The 23,249-nt window shown below is 40.7% G+C and overlaps 1 long non-coding RNA gene across 1 annotated transcript in view; it reads right to left on the bottom strand.

The window, feature by feature from the left end:
- Positions 1-2,446: 2,446 nt before the first annotated feature.
- Positions 2,447-23,249, bottom strand: part of LOC128930100 (uncharacterized) — a 55,545-nt gene continuing 34,742 nt past the window's right edge. The window contains exon 2 of the long non-coding RNA XR_008477695.2: positions 2,447-3,720. This is a non-coding gene — a long non-coding RNA (uncharacterized LOC128930100). The remainder of the gene's footprint in view (positions 3,721-23,249) is intronic.

Below are 23,249 nucleotides of genomic sequence, written 5' to 3'. Positions count from 1 at the left end.
AACTCAGTCTTGATTCTTGCCTTAATTACAGAGAAACTGTCTCTGCGAATTTTTTTTTTTTTTTTGAGACGGAGTTTCGCTCTTGTTACCCAGGCTGGAGTGCAATGGCGCGATCTCGGCTCACCGCAACCTCCGCCTCCTGGGTTCAGGAAATTCTCCTGCCTCAGTCTCCTGAGTAGCTGGGATTACAGGCATGCACCACCATGCCCAGCTAATTTTTTATATTTTTAGTAGAGACAGGGTTTCACCATGTTGACCAGGATGGTCTCGATCTCTTGACCTCGTGATCCACCTGCCTCAGCCTCCCAAAGTGCTGGGAGTACAGGCTTGAGCCACCGCATCCAGCTGAATTTTTTACATCAAAAGGAAATATACTCCATTGGTCTGAGTGCTCACTATATGCAAAAATCCACATATAGTTAGCCTTATATGGATTATCTTATTTAATAGATAGACCCAGAGGATAGGTAATGAAAAAAATCATTTCCACATTACAAATAAAGGAATTGAAGTACAGAGATTTTAATTAACTTGTCCAAGGTCACATAACTAGTAACTGGGGGTGTTGGGATTTGAACCCAGGAACTTTGTCACCACTGACCAGAGCCCATATACTTAACAACCTACGCAATGCCTCTGGTTGAAGTCCAGCACCTGGCTGTCCATAGCTGTGATTCACCAAGAGCTCATACCTTTTGGCATCCTTTTGCCATATGATATAGCATGGTAGTGAATTGACAACAGAGTATATGTATTTATGGATTAATACATCTTCCAAAAAAGACAAAAAGCCTAGTAATTTATGTTTTGTGTATGGACTATGGCTTTCTATAATTAGGAAACTCTTACCATGAAAGTTTTTCAAGGCAGAAAATAGCTGGCTAGTGATCTTTATGGTATGTGTGTATGTTGCTTGAGGAGTTGGAGAAATGAAAAAGAGAAGAGATGCTGAAGCTCTCCCCAGAGCCCAAATGCCCACCACATTTTGAGTAGCCTGAACTGTTCATCTCTTCCCCATGTATGGAGTAGAAACACAGGAGTTGGTAGTGCTTTTGCAGGCACAGTGCTGGGCTTCAGGAGGCCTAAGTCCAATATCCAGCTCTCCATAGTCACATACATAATTAAGGATAAGTCACTGTACATCTTTGAACCTCAGCAAAATGGAGGATGGAATTGGCTGGTGTATAAGTACCTTTTTATCACTAACAATCTCATTTGCACTTCTAAATGCCCTCTTCCTTATGGTAAAGATGACGAGGGTGATGAATCTTCAGTGGGGATAGGATTGAAACTCTGGGCCTCTTTACCAGCTTCATTTCTGGCCTCTCTCAAAATACCTCTCTGTCTGGTCAGGCACACATATCTGACTGTTGATGGTAGTGTGGGCCTAATTGTTTCTCAGAACTTCTATGAGGCTGAAGAAAACAGTTCTAGTAAGAACAGCAGTGAATTAGAAGCAAAAGTTTCATCCCAATTTGTAACCTTGGGTAAGCCTTTTCCTTCAACAAGGCTGATTGCTCCTGACTGTGCAATAAAGAGTTTGATCATATGCTATTGTGAGCTCTTTAGGAGGTTATCTTATGATACACATATCTGTATTAAAAGTCCATGGAGGTACAAGAGATGTGCCTTTGCAAAATTTCTCTCTAAAAGTGTTGAAAAGGCTAGCTCTGACATCTCAGTTAACTGTCCCACTATTTGGATGTAGGGTTTCAATAATCAACTACCAAAGAGACATATTGCAGAATAAGATGCATAATTAGTCGTTCCAGCCCCCTCATCTCTTATGTGGCCAGTTTCTTCAGACTTTTTGCCTTTCTTCTAATTTTTTCTGACTTGTGTTTGCCTTCTACATTGCCACCAATCCTCCTGTCTTAAATATAAATCTGATCATGTTGCTTCCGTAATTAAAATTGCTCAGTGATTCACTGAGTGATTCATTGTCTATAGAGTGGGTTCAAACCTTTTAACAAGGCAGAAAGGGCCCTTCACTATCCATGTTTACTTAGGTCTATCTCTTGCCACCGCCACTCTCTGTTTTGCACTGAAATAGTCACCACTCTTGGAAGCCACTGTATTTATCACTTCTCTGTATGTGTTACCTGCATTAATTTTCCCATCTGTAAAATGGGAATGCAAATACCCATGTTCTTTATGATTATAAACTTAGTAGAGATATAATAGGTTATTATTTTAAGAGGTATGCTTAGGATTCCGTTCAGAGTGAGAGCTCTTGTTGTGTAAGAAGCAGCTTATTATGGCTGTGGTTAGTGTGAAGGTGAGGTCTTTGAACATACCTTGGATGGGCTGGAGTGAGACTACATAGCTAAACTGCCTTACTTAAAAGGTAATCTCAAAATTAAAGGAGAACGAAGAGACATTAAAATTAAATGCAACATGTGGACTTTAATAATTGTGAAAATTTGGAGAGCACTTGGATATTTCATGATGTTAAGAAATTATTTTATTTTTAGACATGGTAATATTTTTTAAGGTCCTTATCTTTTAGCAGTACATACTGTTTTAGTCAGGGTTCCCAAGAAAGACAGAACAAATAGGATATATGTATGTAGATAAATAGGTATGTGACAGGGGATTTATTAGGAGAATTGGCTCGTGTGATTATGGAGGCTGAGAAGTCCCTCGTTAGGTCTTCTGCAAGCTAGAGGCCTGGGGAAGCTGATGACATTTCTCAGTCCAAGTACAAAGGCCTTTAAACCAGGCAAGTTGATGGTGTGACTCTTTTTTTTTGAGACGGAGTTTCGCTCTTGTTACCCAGGCTGGAGTGCAATGGCGCGATCTCGGCTCACCGCAACCTCTGCCTCCTGGGTTCAGGCAATTCTCCTGCCTCAGCCTCCCGAGTAGCTGGGATTATAGGCGTGCGCCACCACGCCCAGCTAATATTTTGTATTTTTAGTAGAGACAGGGTTTCACCATGTTGACCAGGATGGTCTCGATCTCTTGACCTCGTGATCCATCTGCCTCGGCCTCCCAAAGTGCTGGGATTACAGGCTTGAGCCACCGCACCCGGCCGATGGTGTGACTCTTGATCTGAGGCAGAAGGCCTGAGAAGCCCATAGCTCATGCAAGTCCCAGAGTCCAAAGGCCAGAGAACCTGGAGTTATGATGTCCACGGGCAAGAGAAAAAAGTAGCACAGCTTCAGTAGAGAGAGAGTGAATTCACCTTTCCTCTGCCTCTTTGTTGTACACCAACACAACATTAGATGGTGCCTACCCACATTGAGGGCAGATCTTCCGCACACAGTTCGCTGAGTCACATGTCAATCTCCTTCAGTAACACCTTCACAGACACGCCCAGAAATAATGCTTTACCAGCCGTCTAGGTATCTGTGTTAGCTAACTAATGCTGTTTAACAAATTACCACACACTCAGAGGCTTAAAACAACACACATTGATTATCTCACAGTTTCTGTGGATCAGGTCTGAACATGCCTTAGCTGGGTTGTCTTTAAGGCTGCAATTAAGGTGTCCAACAGGGCTCGGGTCTTACCCGAGGCTTAACTGAGGAAGGATCCATTGCCAAGCCCATGCAGTTGTTGGCAGAATTCAGTGCCTTGCAAGCTACCAGACTGAGGATCTTGGTTTCTTGCTGGCTGTCAGCTGACGGCCACCCTCGGTTCCTTGCCATATAGCTCTTTTCACTGGGACACTCACAACATGGTGGCTGGCTTTTTCCAATCAACAAGGGAGAGAATCTCCTAGAAGGATGGATATTAGAATCTTATGTTATTTAATCATGTACACACAGTTGGTTAGGGAGAGTCACATGTCCTGTCCACATTCATAAGGAGGGAACTACACAAAAGCACAAACACTAGAAAATAGGAAGAGTGAGGACCACCTTACGGTCTGTTCGCCATACGTGCTGAATTTTTTATGAATGAAGTATTATTTATTCCTGGAAAGAAAAATGTGTCTCGGATTTTCTTTAAAGTGATCCGTTTATGGTAGGAGGTGGCACTGATTTAAAATTTTAATCACAAATTGGCCCTTGTTGAAGCTAAGTACCCGATTGATCACACTCTTTTCTTTTGCATCAGTTTGCTAATTTTCGTAATAAAATGCAAGGCAATATCAAATGCATTATCTGGAAGAAGGAACTCAGAAACAGGAAGAATTACAAGGAATATGAGCACCGTAAAAATCCTTGGAGACATTGGGAAGGACCCTGAGTTTCCTTATATACATAAAATGGACATTCAAGCCCATTTTTACTTAAATGTTAAAAAACAAGATGACTTCAGAAAGCTGGAGAACTTAGGGACAGTCAGGGCTGACATTTAGGTTATACAAGGCTTAGAAGAATCTATGAAAAGCACCTGGTATATGACAGGTGCTAATAGTGGGTCACTCTTGTTACTCAAGGTGCTATTGGAGACATAGAAATACACCCACATGGATCTTGTTCTTCTTGAAGACTCTCCTTGCTTTTTCTTTCTCTTTCTGCCAGTCTCCATATCATATATTGTTTTTATGCCACCTGTAAGATCCAGATGGCATTAAATCTATTAGACTTGGTATAATCGAGTCCATATAAATATACCAATACAACAAAGGAAGTGCTTCCACTGCTCCATAAGTGACATTCAATTTGCCCTCTTGATCTCTGACCTTCTCTCTAAGATGCAAAGTACCACAGATGAGGGTTAGTGATCAACTCTGGCCCTCCATGCTGACCTCTCAGTCTCTGGACGAACAGATGGGATCCAGATGGCCATGTTAGTCCATAGTGCTTTAATTAGTGGTTCAGTCCTACCAGTAGAGGAGGAAATTTTATAGATATTCCTTAGAAGGCCAGAGTTAGGGGAGGGAGGAAAAGAAATGAGGCCTTGGCTCATCACAGAAATCCCTCTCAAATTAGCAAGAACACAAACATGGGTAATTAGAGGAAATACATACTGGAGTGCTTGCTGTTATTCCCGTGGCCGCCTGTTAACTTGTGGCACTTATCTCATTAGCAGACAGTGAGAGAGAATACTCTGTCCCAGGGTCTTGCACATCCTGGAATTGATGTGCTTTCAGAAATGAACTGGGTGCTGAGAAACTGATCCAAACAGGAAGGAATCAGATGCATTCTGAATCAGAATCTCTGATGTGTTCCCATGTGACTTCATTACTCAAGGTAACCACAGAGTTAGAGAGTGGGAGACAAGGAGGCAGGGTCCCGTGTTAAGAAAAAAGTGTCATCAAGAGCTCAAGGACTCTGGAAGTGAGTCAAATCCCACTGAAATTCTTAATTTGCACTTTCAAATTGATCATATATATACAAATGAAACAGTAAATAGTCTGCAATGACCTAGAAAGAATTATTCCATGACTTACTGTCTCTGCAAACTAAATGTATAACTTGTGGATGGGAGGGAATTTGATGGAGATTTCACAGCATTCCCTATTGTCTTCTTATTCCTCCTCTCTCTCTCTCTCTCACACACACACACACAAAACACACGCACACACAGTTACACACACACACGCACACACAGTTACGCACACACACAGACACACATGCACACACACAGAGTTACACAGTTACGCACACACACAGACACACATGCACACAGTTACACACAGTTACGCACAGACACACACGCACACACAGTTACACACACGCACACACAGTTACACAGACACACATGCACACACAGTTACACACACACGCACACAGAGTTTTACACACACACACTCTTTACTTTTTCCCTGGATTCTCAGTGACTTCTTTGAATTGTGAGATTATATATTTATCACCAAACAATTTATTAATTCCTAAGTACTCATTCATTTCTACAAACATGGATAGAGAGCTTGTTATGTGCAAGTTACTCTGACAGGGCTTGGAAAACAAAGATGAATAAGACACTCACTCTGATTTTTAACTAGTTCATGGTCTAGGCAGGACTTACACTATACCTTTTTTGTTTGTTTTTGAAACTTGCCAGTTTACTTTATTTCTTCAATAATGTCATATCTTAAGGATATTCAGTGCTTTCACTTGGCATCAATTATAAGGTTTTTTTTTTAAACAATTCAGTATTACGCCGGTTGGGATAATTACTGATCTCTCCACGAACTGGTGGCTGTGCCTCACCATTGTTTTCTGAATGCTTGGAACTTGGAGATGACTTGATGAGTTTTTGACCAAGGAAAACATCGTGAAAGTGAAGATAGAACTGAGGCAATGCAGCGGCTGCTTCTGTGCAAATTTGCTTCAGGTACCTTTGAAGAGTGCTAAAAAACAAAAACCACTCATATGTTTTTTTTTTCCTGAGACAGAGTCTCACTCTGTTACCCAGTCTGGATTACAGTGTGATCTTGGCTCACTGAAACCACCTCCTGGGTTCAAGCAATTCTCCTGCCTCAACCTCTCCAGTAGCTGGGATTACAGCCACCTGCCACCATGCCTGGCTAATTTTTTATATTTTTAGTAGAGACAGGGTTTCACCATGTTGGCCAGGCTGGTTTAGAACTCCCGACCTCAAGTGATCCACCCACCCTGGCCTCCCAAAGTGCTGGGATTACAGGTGGGAGCCACTGCACCCGGCTTTCACACTTTACTTTTAAGAATGGAATAACATGCACCTGTGAAATAGTAGTTCTTATTGTGTGCCTACAGTAGATAAGGAACTCACATGTTGTCTTATTTAATCCCCAGGTAGTCCTACGAAGTATTGATAAAATGATAAATGATTCCCATTTTACACATGAGGAACAGTTATTGGTAGATTTGGGCAACAGTACTAAGAATAATGGCTCTAATATAGAAAGTGCTTTATCTTACTATATTATATGTTGAAGAACATGCATGGATAAGTCACCCAGAACGTAAGCAAAGACTCTGAACTTGAATCTGGTTGTAGGTTCCCGTGCTTGTTTTATTACCTGCCATTGTTTCTTACTCCACCATCTGAATTGTCAGGATAGATGAGCACTTAAACAGAAAAGAGAAAATGTCCCTAAAATTTTGGGCCATTCTGTAGATACATGAGAGCGCTCATGACCAGCAGAGTCACCACATAGCCAATTGAGGCGACGCTTTGAGCAGTGACTTAGTGGGACTCTTTTTCTGTAGGTTAGCTAGAATCCAAGGAGCATCCAGCTGTGGAAAAGATGATTTAGTTAATCTGCAGTAAAACAGAACAGAATAGAACTCTGCTGTCAGTCTATAAACACCTTCTCCGCCTCCCTTAGCAAAGGACATACCCACCCCTCATATTATCTTTTAGTGATACGTGTTTTCTTTTTGATCTCCCTGATGATAATTGAAAGCAGTTTACAGCTTTGGATAAGTGCAACTATGTGGGAGCAGAGAGACGGCTATGCCCTGTTCAGGGACTCTCACATCCTTTAAAGTTCCTGGGCCTGAGCCAGAGACTCATAATTCAGCCCCCACAGAAACCTGTGGTCAAGCAGCTCAGAACAATAAGCAGATGAAGCCAATGGAAGTCAAGATTATGTGTTGAGGGAGTCTAGGCTTTTCAGAGGCTTAGATTTTAGCACAAAGAAGAACAAAGAGAAGAAAACTACAGAACTTGAGAGGTCTGTTTCCGCCCTACCTGTTTTCTTTTTCTTTTTGGCTGTCATTGGGCCCCTTTAGAGGTGCCATTTTGGTTCATTTTGGGTCTTGCTCTTCACTGATGATTAGCAAAGATAAAAGGTGAAAGTTGGTCAGACTCAGATTTCCCAGAGGTTTGGCAGAAAAAAACCGAGAACAAAAGACTTTGAGACCCAAAGAGTAAAACTCCAGTAATAAACTAATAAGCATTCGGATAGATATTTGGAGCAAAGGATTTACCCAGCACTTCTTTAAGTCACACCATGAAATTGTCTGTCTGATTATAAAATCACTTTTCTCATAACTAATATTTTAAGCCCAGAGGAAGAGAGGCATGGATTAAGTAAGAACTCAGAGTCAAGACACCTATGTCTTGTCCAGACTCTGCTTCTAACTAGCCGTAGAAGCTTCTAACACAGCTTAGGTGCTGTGAAACCTTGGTTTTCTACTTTGTTAAGTGAGTATACCAGACTACATGCTCTAAAATTATCACATTCTCAAATTTTTGTTGTCAGAAACAACTAATGGAAATTATGGGTATTTGGCTGTATCTTAAATTGTAACTGTGATAATTTGAAACCATTTCTTTTTACCATGCCTCAGTTTTCTCATCTGGAAAGTATGACTTTTTAAAAAAAATTCTTTCTTTCTGTCCCTGTACTCTTAGTGGTGGACCTGTGTAGGGAAGGCCCATAAATCATCCTGACCTGACTGACAGTTCTGTGAACAAGCAATCATACAGATCTTGGCAGTCCTTGCCACTCCTAGGTACTCTACGTAAAAGGGTGAAGAGTCCTTGCCTGCATAATTACCTGGAAGAACTACCATTTCCCTAACCACACAGGAACATTTAATAGGAATCTAGATGTTCTATTTGATAAAGACCAATTCAATTCCAGATGATTTTGACTACATAAGACTCCTCCCTATTGCATTAACAAGAGCATGTTCTGCCCTAGAAATCCTTTAATATCTACCTGAGATCATCAGTTTTCAAATACAAGCTTGGATCAGAGCTCTGGCAGGGCAAATAGGAGAGACATGCTTTTGCATAAACAGGAGCTTATATTTGGGAAGAATACATTAACCTTTCCCAATGCAAATGATAAATGCTTTCCAGAATCTTGTGATAGTCCGAGCCTTTAAAGGGGCAAGGTATGCTCTGCAAGATGACCTTAAGTCTAAAAAGGAAGGTTCTATAATGCCGTGTCACCAGGCCAATTTCATTTCTCCTTTTCATTAATGAAAAGTTTATCAGTTCAACAGTCTCAATAAGTCTTTTAGGAATTTTTTTGGATTCAAAGACGGGGATAGTGCAAGACCTACTTCTGGAAGGACTGTAAGAGAGCAACTAAATATGCTTATTAAACAATAAAGAGGACTCAACACTTCTTCCACAAAACTGGTAATGAAATAGTTCATGTCAAGTAAATATGTATTTTTTTAAAAATTAGCTCTTAATATATTCTGTTATATTATTAAGATCCAAATAACCGATGAGCATAATTCTCAATCTGTTACAGTTAACTATTCCCTGTCAGAGGTAAGTGGATGACGCATACACTCGTTTCCCCATTTTAGAAGGTCCACGTTATTAACTTTTCCTTTATCAACCTTTCCTCTTGACTCTCCTATTGCATATTTCTAAGGGTAATGAAAATTGGAGGACTTTTGTGGCATCTGACTACCAGGGTGCTCCCCTTCATTTCAAAGCAGAGGGTGGCGAGTAAGGGTGCTTGTATGTGTTTGTTTTGGATGAGGGAGTTTTCCTAACTACTCACTTTTGAGTATAAAAAATACAGACCAGAAATGGGTGACAACCATATTCTGGCCATCAATAAATGCATATTAATAGAAGCACTACGTTCAGGGAAGTTTCTCTTATCATATGTGACTACAGATTAGAGGAGGGGCTCTCAAAGTGTGGTCCCTAGGCCAGACCAGCAGCATCAGCATTACCGAGGAACTTATTAAAAATGCAAATTCTCTGTCCCCACTTAGTGAGTCCAAAACTGTGTTGGTGGGGTCTACAATCTGCGGCTTAACAGGCTCTCCAAGTAATCCTGATACATGCTAAAGTTTCCATTTTTACTCTTTTCGCTCTTCTAGTTTTTCACATCTGTCTCACTGTGCTCACTCCTGCTCATCGCAGTGGCTCATGCTACACAGCTAGGGTCAGTAGAATTCATGAGTATTGGACTTCAGCCCTAGTTCCTTCTCTAGCTAGCTTGAAATCTTTGGGAGGAATTATGAAAACTTCAGTTTCCTTAGCATAAAATAATATTATGATAGCATCTGTTCTACCGACCTTATAGACTCATATTAAATAAGTATCAAATAAGACACATGAAAGCTTTTTAAACTGAAAGGGGTGAGACAATATACAGTAAGAATGATGCTAGTCATGGTTATTGTGTCTATGTTCTTCTTACACAAAGACCCAGATAAACCCTTCATAGAAATCAGTCTACATGTATTATGCAATATATATTAATATTATTTAAAAGACAGTGCTAAAAACTAGGGAGTCTTTAGATAAAGAAGAGATATGGCTCTTAGCAGAATTTCAAAACTAGTTGGTGGAAGGCACTATAAGCACATACCATGTATCTTCCAAAGACCCACATCAACACATAATTATTGGGCAGAGGGCATGTAGAATCAGGTACAATTCATTCATTCCTATGCTGCAGCCTTCTTTGGGTCATAGACCTGCCCTTTGAGAATCTGATTTTAGAAGGAATTCCCTTTTGAGTGCATGTTGGAAGGTGGAGGTTTTTTTCAATAATCTTCTGTTACTTCAGGCAATTCTGGTATAGGAAAAGTCCAAGCTAACTGAGCTAGGTGAAGGCTTGTGTGTCACCTAGCTTGAGTTCCTTGCTGTCACAGATGATAGGTTTATGTACAGAACATGAATGTTTGTTAAGGAAACCAGTTTTGTTTTTTTAGGGTTTTGTTGTTGTTGTTGTTACAATTGAATTGTCAGTACTTAGCTTTTCTTGCCAAAAGAGGCATATATAGACTGCAGAGACCCCAGTCTCATATATAAACGTTCATGTCATTTTAGAGGATTATATGGTTGTCTCCAGAGAAATTAACTTATATTATCAAAAATTCTTTGTCTAATATATTGGAGTCTTTAAAAGTGTTGAAGAATAAAAAACTAATGAGAACAACCTCAAAAAAAAAAAAAAAAAAAAAGGAATCCTTTAGCACAAGAATTCTAGGGATCCTTTACCTAGAAAAGAGCACAATACATCACGACTCAAAACATGTATAAAAACACGATGTTTACATATTGATAGACTCTCTTGAAATGTACTTACAGACTTCTAGATTAAGACCCCCCACCCCAGCTTAAAGCAGAGAAGAGACAATGATTAGCAAAAAGAAGGAAACTTGATGTTCCCTGCAGGCTCTTTGAGAATCCTGTGGTTGATAATCTCTGGGCTTCTCTTGTGACTCACTTTAACCAACCATAATGGTGGAGTTAACATGTTCAGGATTATGCCATAATAACATGTGGAAACTGTGCTTTTGTGGTTTGGGTGCCCTAAGCTGCCATATAAAAGTCTACCTTGCTAGAGAGAACATCTAAAAAGGCCAAGTTAAAAGAGAAAGAGAGAAAGAGAGTTAGCCCTACCAACATCCCAGATGAGCCCAGCTCTCCATCCATCCCTGCCAAGGCATGTAAATGAGCCCTCTCAAATGTTCCCACCAGTGACACCACCAGATAAGTACAGCCCCAGCAGACTTCATGTGGAGCAGAAATGCCCAGCTGGATACCCAGTCAATTCATAAAATCAGGAGAGATAATAAAAACTATTCTTGTGTTAAACCACTAAATTTTGGGGGTGATTTGTTATGCAGCAGTAGATATCAGAAACAAATGGCTAGAACAAAAATAAGAAATTGGGAATTAAATAATTTGTGTTCATAATATAATGCGATGATTAATGGGCCTAAAACAGTCCACACAGAAATTTATGTGAGAAGTAGGATAGTAGAAATGAGACATGCCAAGTTCATCCCAGGCTTTAAGGGTTATAGAAAATTACTGAGTTCTCAGGTATCTTTGGATCTGGAAGCAGGACGTATATCACTTTCTAACAGGCTTATCTTTGGGGTGAGGTGGAGTAGAGGTTTTAAGGGAGAGGCAAAAGCAATCACCGTCTACACTGATTCACATGTGAAATGTGGAACACTGGCCCAGGCTTCTCTAGCCTAGGGAGAGCTTTGCTTTGTAAGCCCTGGGAAGGCAGGAAGCATCTGACATCTCTTTGGGTTCCCTATTGGTTCTCACTCATTTACTCCCATAATTATCAGAAAGAGATCTTGCTTCTAGCTTTTAGAAAATGGCAGAAAGATTCCTCTTTGGAGTAATTCACAGAGACATATTGATTGCCCCTGTTGGAGGCCTTGAAAGAGGAGACAGGAAAGCAAAAACTGGAGATCATCTGTTCCTTCAGTTTGGAATGGAACTATCATCAGCTACTTTCACGGGACAATGGAGCACTCCTAAAATTGCTGCTCAAATTGGCCAATTTGAGCGCATAACCAGGGCCAGCAATACCTGCAAATCTGAAATTGGAAGAGAAACAGTGCTTGGGATGGTAGAAAACCGGGGACAAAGTCAGAAATTTGGCTGCCACTTCTAGCATCCTGCCCCAACCACAGCTTCTGAGAAGCTACATGGAGTAATGGCAGAAGTCTTACTCTCAGAGACACTGGATTTCTGTTCTGGTCCTATTATTAATCTTCAACAAGACTGTTAGCAAGTCACTTCTCTTCCCCAGACATCAGTCATCTTATTTGTAAAAGCATTAGGGCACATAATGCTTCTCAAACTTCCATGTGCAAACAAATCACCTAGGAATCTTGTTAAAGTATAGATTCTGAGATAGTAAGTCTGGGGCAGGGTCTGAGATTCTGCTTCACTGACAAGCTTCCAGAGTATGCCAGTGCTGCTGATGAATCGATCATGGTTTCAGTAGCAAAGAACCAACCAACAGATTCCTTTAGGCCATCTTTCAGGTTCGTGATTCTGATTCCATTAGTTCTTTGACCCTTGAAATCATGAGCACTCTGTTTCCATACTACCTCCTCTAAAACACAAGATTTCACCCAGTAAAGATGCTTATGAAGTTTCCAGTGTTTGTGAGATGTTTGTCAAGCTTTAGAAACCAAGCTCTACACTCTGATCACATGTATCTCCTAGCCTGACCTACATGGGCCCTGAGATTTGTGTCTTGTGAGAGACGTAACATTTGAATTATTTCCCTGGCAGCCAAACCATACTATGCAAAAAGAATTTGAGTCTGGAAACAACAATAAAAATTTCCTTTAGCAAATCAACTCAGTAGAGCAGCACCCAACTCTGCAAGTTATCCTCTTAGCAATTTGCATGCAAATGACTTTTGACACCCATTTGCTAATGCCCGCTTAATGCAGACATATGGGAGGAGATTGAAGTAGAAAGCTACTGCCCTTTTAGATGACAGCAATTATTATTACATTTCCAGGAACTACTTTCTGTGTTCCCATAGCAACTCAGATCAGTTTAGCTTTACTGACACACTGAACAGGTTTGCTTTTGGAGAGGGAGTAGTAAGACCATCCTCGAGTAGAAATAAGTAGTTGGCCTCACAATCTGTCATTTCACTCCCACTTTTGCCCTACTCACCTTGTATGAAATTCCCTTAGAATTTGTGGGAGTTGAGAGGCTGCTTTTTAGTTCAGACCATACATATTTTAGTCTTATAAAAATATACCTTGCCGTCATTTAACCAGCACTTTGGAAAGCTGCTAAGTTGTGTTAGTATAGACAGAATACAAATGTTTCTGCCTTATCCTGTCACTTACTGCACAGGCATATTTTATATTTCATTTATTTGGAGCTTGAAGGATTTTCTGACCTATGAGAGTTCCCATTCCCAGTGCATATGCTCCTGCAAAGAGATATACCGCATTAGAGATAGCTCTAGACTGGAACATAGGATATTGTGGTCTCACTGGGTTTCATAACTGAGAAGTGGTAATACCTTTCTGGAATCACTTCCCGTTTCTCGGCCTTCTGCAAAACAGAAAGATAGGAATAGGTCTTGCTAGAGTATCTCCTGTCTGCTAGTAATATCCATTACTCTAAAACAGCAAATATTAGCATTTGAGATGGTGAGGTCAAAGTATGCATTCTCATGGATGAAGAAATGTAGAAAAAGGATTCTGTGCCATCACCTCTATCTCTCCCATCTTTACCTTGCCCCTCTTTCTCTAACCAGAATTACCTTCTACATTACCAATTACATCACAAAATTTTCATGTCTACTGATAGAAGCAGCTTAGCTTGGGAGGGAATGTAGGGGAAGGGGGGAGATTACTAAGAGCATATAGACCCCATACCAAAATGCCCTGTAGTATTTAGATGTTTGGAAACTCGGCTACTCAAACGTGGATTGGGGATATTGAATGGTGTGAATATGGTATAGACCCCATCATGTGGGCTTCTTGGATCACTCATCAGAACACAAGATTTCCTGTCTGTTTTATTCCTGACTCAGCCTAAACATAGAAGTAGCTATTTAACCCATTTTCCCCCCAAATCTTAAATGGGTTTGTGCATCCTCTGGAAACCCAATTTTACTATTATCCTATACTTGAAGTCTGTAATTTAGAACTGACATATAAGTTAGGCATCTCTTAACAAGGAACTCAGGGCAGATTGAAAATCAAAATGATCTATTCCATTACAAATTTAGGAAGTATAATAACAGGATTCGTTATTGTCTCCTACATGCACATTTGTTTCCATTTTTATGTGTACCACTAGGCATAGCACAGTGAATAAACACTCCCCCCACCCCTTCCCTGCAGCACCTCTCATGAGTGTGAGGGGGGCCGGGGGGTCTGTGGCAACAGATTTTATTTTCTCATTTGACCCTCACTTCAGCCTCTCAAGGCTGTTTTTGTTTCTTCAGCCTCAAGGGAATTTAGGATACTCAAAAAACTAGGTCACAAATTGCATCCATCTCTTAGAAGAAAGGAGTGAAATGACATTGTTGTTCTCTCTGCTCCTCTTATCCAGAGATAACAGTGAATATGTGCTGCTTCGGAGGAGTAATTATGAATGTGTGAAAATCTACTGTGATTCAATGACAGTACACATTAGTCAAAAACCCTTTAGAGGAGCTGAAGTTTATGGCCTACCTAAAGCCAAAAACCTCTAGACCTGGAGACTGAATGGATAATGAAATTTAATCACGGTCATCCTGTGAGTCAGAAGTGAATAAGCTCGAAGCCCTGGGAGTGATCTCAGGCAGAGACCTCTTCTCTGTGCGGTGAGAAGGGCTTCTCCAGTTCCTCTCCCTCCCATGAATTTTTACCTATACCAGCGCCATTCTCATCTCATGAAAATGAGATTCCAAAGAGCTCCTTCTCATATTGGAAAATTAAGCACCTGGTAACACTTGATATTTTGGATATATCTCAGTTCCCTGGCCCACATGCAGAGTCCTGGTTCAAGGAAAGTTTGCTATTTTAGAGACTTCGTTGACTTACGAGGCCGAAGAAGGGAGAGGAGGGCAAAAGTGTCTTACCTGCCTGGCCCTTTTCCCCAGCCCCTTCTGCCCTTGAACACCAGATATGTACCTGCTACACAGGCTGCTGAGCACACAGCCCAGGATCCTTCAGAGAGCCCACTCATGGTCCCCGGCCACAGCTCTCAGTTATAGCTGCACAGCTGTCTTCATGATTAGCTTTGGACAACTATGTTCCTGTTTCTGAATGCCTTGAAGGGACCCTAGGAGAAGGTCAAGCAAGATGGGGCACACATGCCTGGTGGGAAGATGTGTGGGTACTCTGAACTATGCTGTCTGAAAAGCCAGTTTGCTGTTTGCAAGTTGGCAGCACGTGATAGTGGACTCAGCAGAGCATCCAGCCATGAGAGTAGGCTTTGGAGAGTGGGCAGAGAGGTGCATCACGACAAAATAGCCACCTGGTATAACTACATTTGATTTCAGGGATGCCCAGAGGGTGAAGTGGGGAGAGAGAGGCAGGAAAGCTAAACTACTTGGAAACTATATGATCTTTAAACAACGTTGACCCAATGCCGTGGTGGTGGGAAAGAACACTGAGATAAATCGTTTTCTCTTTTTTCATGAGACACATGTAAGGGCCAGCAGTGTCCCAGATCTAAAACCCACCAGGTGCCTCAGAGGGTTCTGCAGGTCTTTTTCCAAGATAGAGCATTCCCTGGAGGTGGAAAACTTGTAATGACACCTTTCTTTACCTCACTTCCCATTAGTATCACCAGGGCAATCCTGTCTAGGGGTGGAGGAACAGGGTGTGATGAAAGGATTGCAGAGTCTGGCTTTGAAAACAGTTACCCAAATGTGACCAACAGATCCCCTCACTCCATGTCACAAAGCCATCCTGCTTTGGAATGCTCTAAGCCAATTGGGATTAAAGTTCTGATGGAAATCTCGTAGGGTAATGAGTTCAGGAGGCCAACACAGACACTGCTCAGCGATCTCGGATAAGTCACATACTTTTATGCAGCCATCTATACAATGTAAAGCCTATAGGATTAAAACAGAGATAAAATCCTTACCACTTTTAATATCTATGAGTGTATATGATCATTCCCATGCAACCCCCTGCAAACCCTCATCACTACCCCAAATTCAGCTCATCAAAAAGAATTAGCACATACTTAATATTTATTCCTCCTTCTTTTTCTCTTGAAGAATTGTGAAGTTATAGAACTTGAGAGTTGAAATCGGTCCCAGGAAGAAAATGGCAGTAGCTATGTAGTGAATGTCTCCCTCTGTGTGTGAAGAAAATTAGTATCTCCAGATCAAGGAGGCAAGAGCTGGCCATCATTGCCAATTTTCAGATCAGGAATTGGAGGACTTTAGAAGAAAGCACAGGTGCCTTCACACCCCTAGGACAGGTTATGGGCTTATTCTCTGTCAACCACAGTCTCTTGTTGAGCTATTCCCCTAATTCTTCTCCCCAACCTATATTCTCATCTTCTTTGCCCTGCTCCCTCTAAAATCTGCTCTCAGGCCCTTGCTTGCACAGATTCTTCCCTCCAACTAAAGTATCTGCATTAAAACTTTACTTTATTTGGAGGGCTTTGGAATTCAACCGCATTTCATGCCTGGGGAACACATTGCAGGGGCATAAGCTCCTTCACAGAAATCCTCCCCACTCCAGGCAAATCCTCCCTGTGCCAGTCTTGATGTGGATCGCACAGACAAACCGTGTGTCCAATGTGGGATCCCACTGAAAAGACAAAACGACTCTACGTCACCTTTTTGGACCCGTTCTCTTAAGCTGAGAAGACATTTCTGGACTTCCGTTAAATGTTGTTACTTCTTTGGCATTTTCCACACTGAGAGTAAAAATTCAAGGTTCTACGTTTTACAGAAAGCTGGAGATGTTTTTTTAATCTCACTAAATGTGTATTTGAAGAGCCAAGAATTCACGTTTCTAAAGCGATGCATTGCCTTGGTCCTGTCTCCTGTCCTGTGAGATTGTACTGTGGCCCACCGTTATTGTCTTTGTGTGTCATCTCTCAGTGGGCTCTCTGGAGCCAAGATGAGGATGCTCCTTTCAAGCACTTGCCACGCCTCCTTTCAAGCAATGCATCGGTGGAAATTCTGTGAGTAAAAGCAGAAAAGTGCCTTCTGGAGAGAGCCAGGTGCGGTTCACAGCATTTCTTGCTCACTATAAAAAGCCATCCCAGGAGGCAGCACCCTGATTTTTTCGGTGCACCCTGAGTATTAGGCTTTTCTTTCACTGTTCTCACAGTCTTTGTCTTACTTTATTGTCATAAACTTTACAGCCATGAGCACTGGCATTATTCGGGGAGATTTTTAACATTTTCCCTAATCTCATGACCATCGTATCCAGTATTCTTGTCCATTAATCACTGTGACTCCTTTACCATACCCACTTATCGTATTTCAGGATGGCAACGTAAAACACATATCAAACCTCAGGTGTTCATTTATATCAATACTTAATGGCCATGCTCCTTAAAAAATCATTCCAGCCCCCAAGGAACTCAGACTCAGTAGGGGGAGGCTGACTACCATTTTAAAAATCCAGGCTAGTGTGGTGGTTCACGCCTGTAATTCTAGTACTTTGGGAGGCTGAGGTGGGTGGATTGCCTGAGCTGAGGAGTTCAAAACTAGCCTGGGCAACACGGTGAAACCCTGTCTTTACTAAAAACAAAACAAAACAAAACAAAAAATTAGCCAGGCATGGTGGCATGCAACAGTATTCCCAGCTACTCGGGAGGCTGGAGCAGAATTGCTTGAACCCAGGAGGCAGAGGTTGCAGTGAGCCACGATTGCACCACTGCAATCCAGCCTGGGAGACAGAGTGAGACTCTGTCTCTTAAAAGAAATAAAAAGATCCAAAATAATGTGACTGGAAATGGAGGCAGATATTCTGTTAATGCAAAGGCTAGAGGACAAATTAGTTTACTTTATATGTGCAAATGTGAGAGAGGTTGAGGAAGGAGAGTTGAGGGAGGAAAAGCAGGGGTGGGAGTTAGAGACAGCAGATAGGAAGGATGGGGGTGGGAATTGAATTTTGAAGGTTAAACAAAAACTTGTTGAACTCTTCAGCTAGACCTCTCCAGCTGGAGAGATACTGGTACTGCAAACAAGAGGTACAGGCACTGCAAACAACTTGAAACAGCATTGCACATCTTCAGGAAACCACAGAAGGCCCAGCAGAACTGCAGGGGACTATTTGACGCGAGATGGGGTAGGGCGGCAGGTGATCAGCTATCCCATGTGCGTTCTGCGGCAGGAAGACTGGTATCTTGACGGGGTATTAGGGGTCTCATTAAGCAGGAGAGAGAGACAGATTTAGAAAGAGGAGTGGTGCTGACACACTTTAATGCTGTAACAATGTTCCCCCAAATCAAGGCTTCTCAAAGGGTAGCCACTGGACCAGAGGCGTTAGCATCTCAGGGACTTTTTAGACATACCACAGCACAGCAGACTCGCTGAATCAGAAACGCCTGTGCTAGGACCCTCCGGGTGACTTCGGTGCATGCTCAGATTTGAGAAGCACTGGTCTAAATCAGTCAAGCTCTCTACAAAAGTTTAGATGGGAAAGGCAAATAAGCAAGGCAATGTAGAGGTCACATAGAACAAAGACCTCATTCTGTTTGCTCAGTTTAGGACCCAGTTACAGAATTCGGCCAGGAAGTGCTTTAAGAATAATGCAAGAAGGTTTTATGAGGGAAACATTATTTGAACATGGGTGCAATTTAGAAAGACAAAGTAGACAGGGAATATTTAGTCGATAAAGCCATAAGCCAATAGATAAGCAGATGTTAGACAAATAAATAAATCAACACATTTAACAAAAGTTGATGGAACCCCCGTGGTGAGCCACCCTCTCTCTCAGGTGCAAGAGAAGCATAGAATAAGACATGCCTTCAAGGAAATAAACCCGTGAGTAATTACTGAAACTCCTATAATTCTCTCTTGTGATCATTTAACCAGTTGCAGTGGAAATTTTCTGGCTATTGCCTTCATTATTCTTGGGGATAGAATGGGATTGATTTAGGCTCAGAATCTTTGGCTGCCTGTTCTTTCACCCAGGAGTTGTGGGGGGGAAGCGGGGTGGTGGTGAAGGAGGCTCAGGCCATTCTCCATGTGAGAGTCCTTGCACGTGTCCGTTGCTGGTTAGCAGCAGCTGCAGCAAAGAACATAATTATTTTCTTGAACTGGAGACCTATTTCCTCCAGGGATTAATCAAGACAAAAGTAATCTAAGTGCTATAAAGGCTACTTAATGATCAATCTTTCCCTCTGTTTTCTCTGATTATAGGGAAGTGAATTGCCCCAGTCCTTCTCTATCGTCCCTCTGCTGCCATGCCAATGCCTTACCTCTGTTATATTCAGCCATAGGGGACACTTATTCTCATCGAGTCAGGGCTTGGCATGCAGTCACTAGCTATTCTTCTTGGTAAGACTAGTGAAGACAGAGGAAGGAATGTTGCACAGGTGAAATCTCACAGCCATGAATAAGTGGTTGTGAGAGTAGCAATAAAAGAAAGTAATTCCCGTGCTCCAGTAGATGACTCATTTTCTCCTCATTTCCCCCCCAAGGAGTTCCCTACAATGTTTAACCTAGTACCAAAATTCCTTCTCTTTTTTCTCGGACAAATCCTGTTCAAGTTAGCAAGGCATTTACTCTGCCCAAGACATTGTCCAGATGCTGTGGAAAATACAAACTCTAAATAGATAAAACAGAAACTTGTTCCTAAGAAACTTACCATACATGCAACATAGGAACTTTTAAATAGACTAACCAGAAATGAAATAATTAGCAAACCAAAATATATGGGAATACTATTAGAGAAAAAGAAAGAAACGGCTTCTAATACTGGGAAAATCTGAAGAAGACTTCCTGAAGGAGGTAGCGTTTGAGCTGGCTTTGAAGAGATAGAGAAAATTTCCATGGGAGACAAAAAAGGAAAAAGGCATTCCAATTGGAGAGAATATGGAAAAGTCACAAAACCAGGCAAGTCTATAGCATGTGTGCAAAGTGTAGTAGTGTGACAAGGTAACGTGGTGGTGGGAGTGTAGAGAGATGAGACATGCAATCGCAGTTGGGTTTTAATTAAGAAAAATCTTGAATACTATGGGTTTGTACTAAATTGGGAATGAGAGAGCATCCTTTTCTTACTGTTTCTTCCTGAGAATATAAATCATGTTTCATGTTTTTGAGCTGAAATGAAGAATTTGGGCTTTAATGCAGTACTCTTTGGTCCTGTGAAATTCCATTTAGTCTATAGACCCCATTCCAGCCCAAATATCCCATTTTCTCTCATTAGTAAAAGGTATGTGACCTCCCCTGAAAGAGCTTACAAGAGAAACAGCTTAGGAATGGGGGCTTCTGTTTATCATTTTCCCATGTCTCTTGCTACAGAAAGAATACTTCTTTTTGCTTCCTAATTCACTTCAGAGAAACAAATTGGCCTTCATCTGTTGCAAAACAAGAATGTGATTCTTAGAAATGCAGCTAGTATAACAAAATTTTATTATGTGGAGTTTGAGCAATATCTGACCTTCCTTCTTATTTCTGTGAGCTGAATCTCCACCCTCAGAGATTCATCGTCTCCATGTGATACTCCTTCCACGTGTACAAAGTCTGGTTGCTAAGCCACAAAGAGAGCACAACCTAATGCTGTTTTCGAAAGATGATTTATTATTTACACTCTTGTATCTGTGTCCTTCTAAAATATAATACAAACAGAGCCTACTCTACCAGGATCTGTATGAGGAACAATCTGTCCCTGCTGACACACTCAGAGTAACATTAAAGTTGAGAGCAACTTTATATGGCAGAGTGAGGGGTCTTTTGAATTTACTAGAGAATGTACATTGTGCATGGACCCAAGTCTCTAAATTTGAGGGAAGCCTATGAGACAGTGTGGGTGTAATGAAATATGAATGGAGGTAGAGATCCTTAAAGGTGTAAAGATCAGAAAATATATAATGTTGTCCTATTTTTAAAAAATACGTAACATTATTTGGTGGTGATGGTGGTGGAGGTGTGTGCATGTCAATGAATGGTGGTATAGTAAACAGATATAGAAAATTCTATTTTAGAAATGAGATCATGTCCTTTGCAGGGACATGGATGAAGCTGGAGGCCATTATCCTTAGCAAATTAATACAGGAACAGAAAACCTAACACTATTTGTTCTCACTTATAAGTGAGAGCTAAATAATGAGAACATATGGACACATAGAGGAGAATAACACACACTGGGGTCTTTTAGAGGGTGGAGGGTGGGAGGAGGGAGAGGATCAGGAAAAATAACTAATGGGTACTCAGCTTAATACTTGAGTGATGAGATTAATCTATACAACCCCCCATGACACAAGTTTGCCTATGCATCAAACCTATTTTTATATCTCTGAACTTAAAAGTTAAAAAAAATTTCTATTTTAGGAATTTTCTCAAACGTAGGTCTCAAAGTTGTCTGAACATTAAAATCATCTGAAAACTTTAATAAAGCCCCATGCCCAACCATATACTGAGAATGCCAAGTGAACATTGGTGCAGCCACTTTTGGGAAAAAAAGTCTGGCAATATCTACTAAAGCTGTACCTGTGCATCTCCAGTAATTCAGCAATGTCCTTCCTAGGCATATGCTCAAAAGAAATGCAAACATCCGTTTGCCAAAAGACACATACAGGACTAATCGCAGCAGCACTGTTATGTTGGTCAAAACCAAACACTTATCAAATGCCCATTGCTGAAACACTCAACAGTAATGAGAATGAACTACAACTAAGTACATGAATACGGATGACTCTTAAAAACATAATGTTGAGTGAAAGAAGCCAAATACAAAAAAAACCCGCATATTTTATGATATTTAAATAAAAAATTTGAAAGGTATAACTAACTAGTGCTATTGGATGTCAGGATTGTGATTATCCTTGGAAGATGTAGAAACCGAAGAGAGAAAGGGAGCTTCTGAAGTGCTGGTAATGCTATTTTCTGATTTGGGAGCTGGTTTCACCAATGTGTTCACTTTGTGATGATTCGTTGAGCTGTACATTTGTGCTTTATTCACTTTTGAGGTGTATTATATTAACATAAAATGTTGACAATAATTCCAAACAGCATTATATTGGCAAAAGAATAGACATATAGACCAGTGGAACAGAGTAGAGAACCCAGAAATAGGCCCACTAAATATAGACAAGTGATTTTCAACAAGTGAGCAGAGGCAATTCAGTGGAAAAAGGAGAATCTATCTTTTCAACAAATGGTGCTGGAACAGCTGAGAATCCATATTCTCCCAAAAAAGAATCTAGACTCAAACCTTACATCATTCATGAAAATTAACTCAAAATGGATCACAGACCTAAATGTAAAATGCAAAACTATAACATTTATAGAAGACAGCCCAGGAGAAAATCTAGGTGACCTTAGGCTTGTGATAAATTTTTAAGTACAACAGCAAATATATGATCCACAAAAGAAAAAAATTGATAAGCTGGACTTCATTAAAATTAAAATATTTTACTATTTGAGACACAAGGGAATGAAAAGACAAGAAACAGACTGAGGTAAGATATTTGCAAAACACATATCTGATAGGGAAATTGAATCTCAAATATGCAAAGATTTTTAAAGCTCCACAATAGAAAAGCAAACCATCCTATTAAAAAATTGGCAAAAGATCAGAAAAGATACCCAGCAAAGAGAATATACAGATGGGAAATTAACATAAAAAATGTCATCATCAGACATCGTTAGGGAATTGCAGAATAAAACAAGGGAACACCACTACACATCTATGAGAATTTTTAAAAATCTATAAACCTGGCAATAATAAATACTAGGAAAGATGTAGAGGATCAGGAACCCTTATTCATTACTGATAAGAATGCAAAATAAGTCAGCCACTTAGAAGACAGTTTGGCAGTTTTTTACAAGGTTAAGCATAGTCTTATTACACGATCTGGTGATTGTGTACCTAAATACTGACCCAGCTGAGTTTAAAACTTAGGTCCATGCAAATTCTAGACATAAATGTTTATGGAAGTTTTATGTATAATCATCCCAAACTGGAAGTAATGAATATGCTTTTTAATATGCGAATGGATAAACTGTGACAAATTTGTACAAT

This window comes from Callithrix jacchus, chromosome 18 (genome assembly GCF_049354715.1).
Source record: "Callithrix jacchus isolate 240 chromosome 18, calJac240_pri, whole genome shotgun sequence".
In the NCBI taxonomy this organism is placed as follows: domain Eukaryota; kingdom Metazoa; phylum Chordata; class Mammalia; order Primates; family Cebidae; genus Callithrix; species Callithrix jacchus.
Note: the sequence above shows the minus strand (reverse complement) of the source record. Positions and strands in the feature narration are given on the sequence as shown.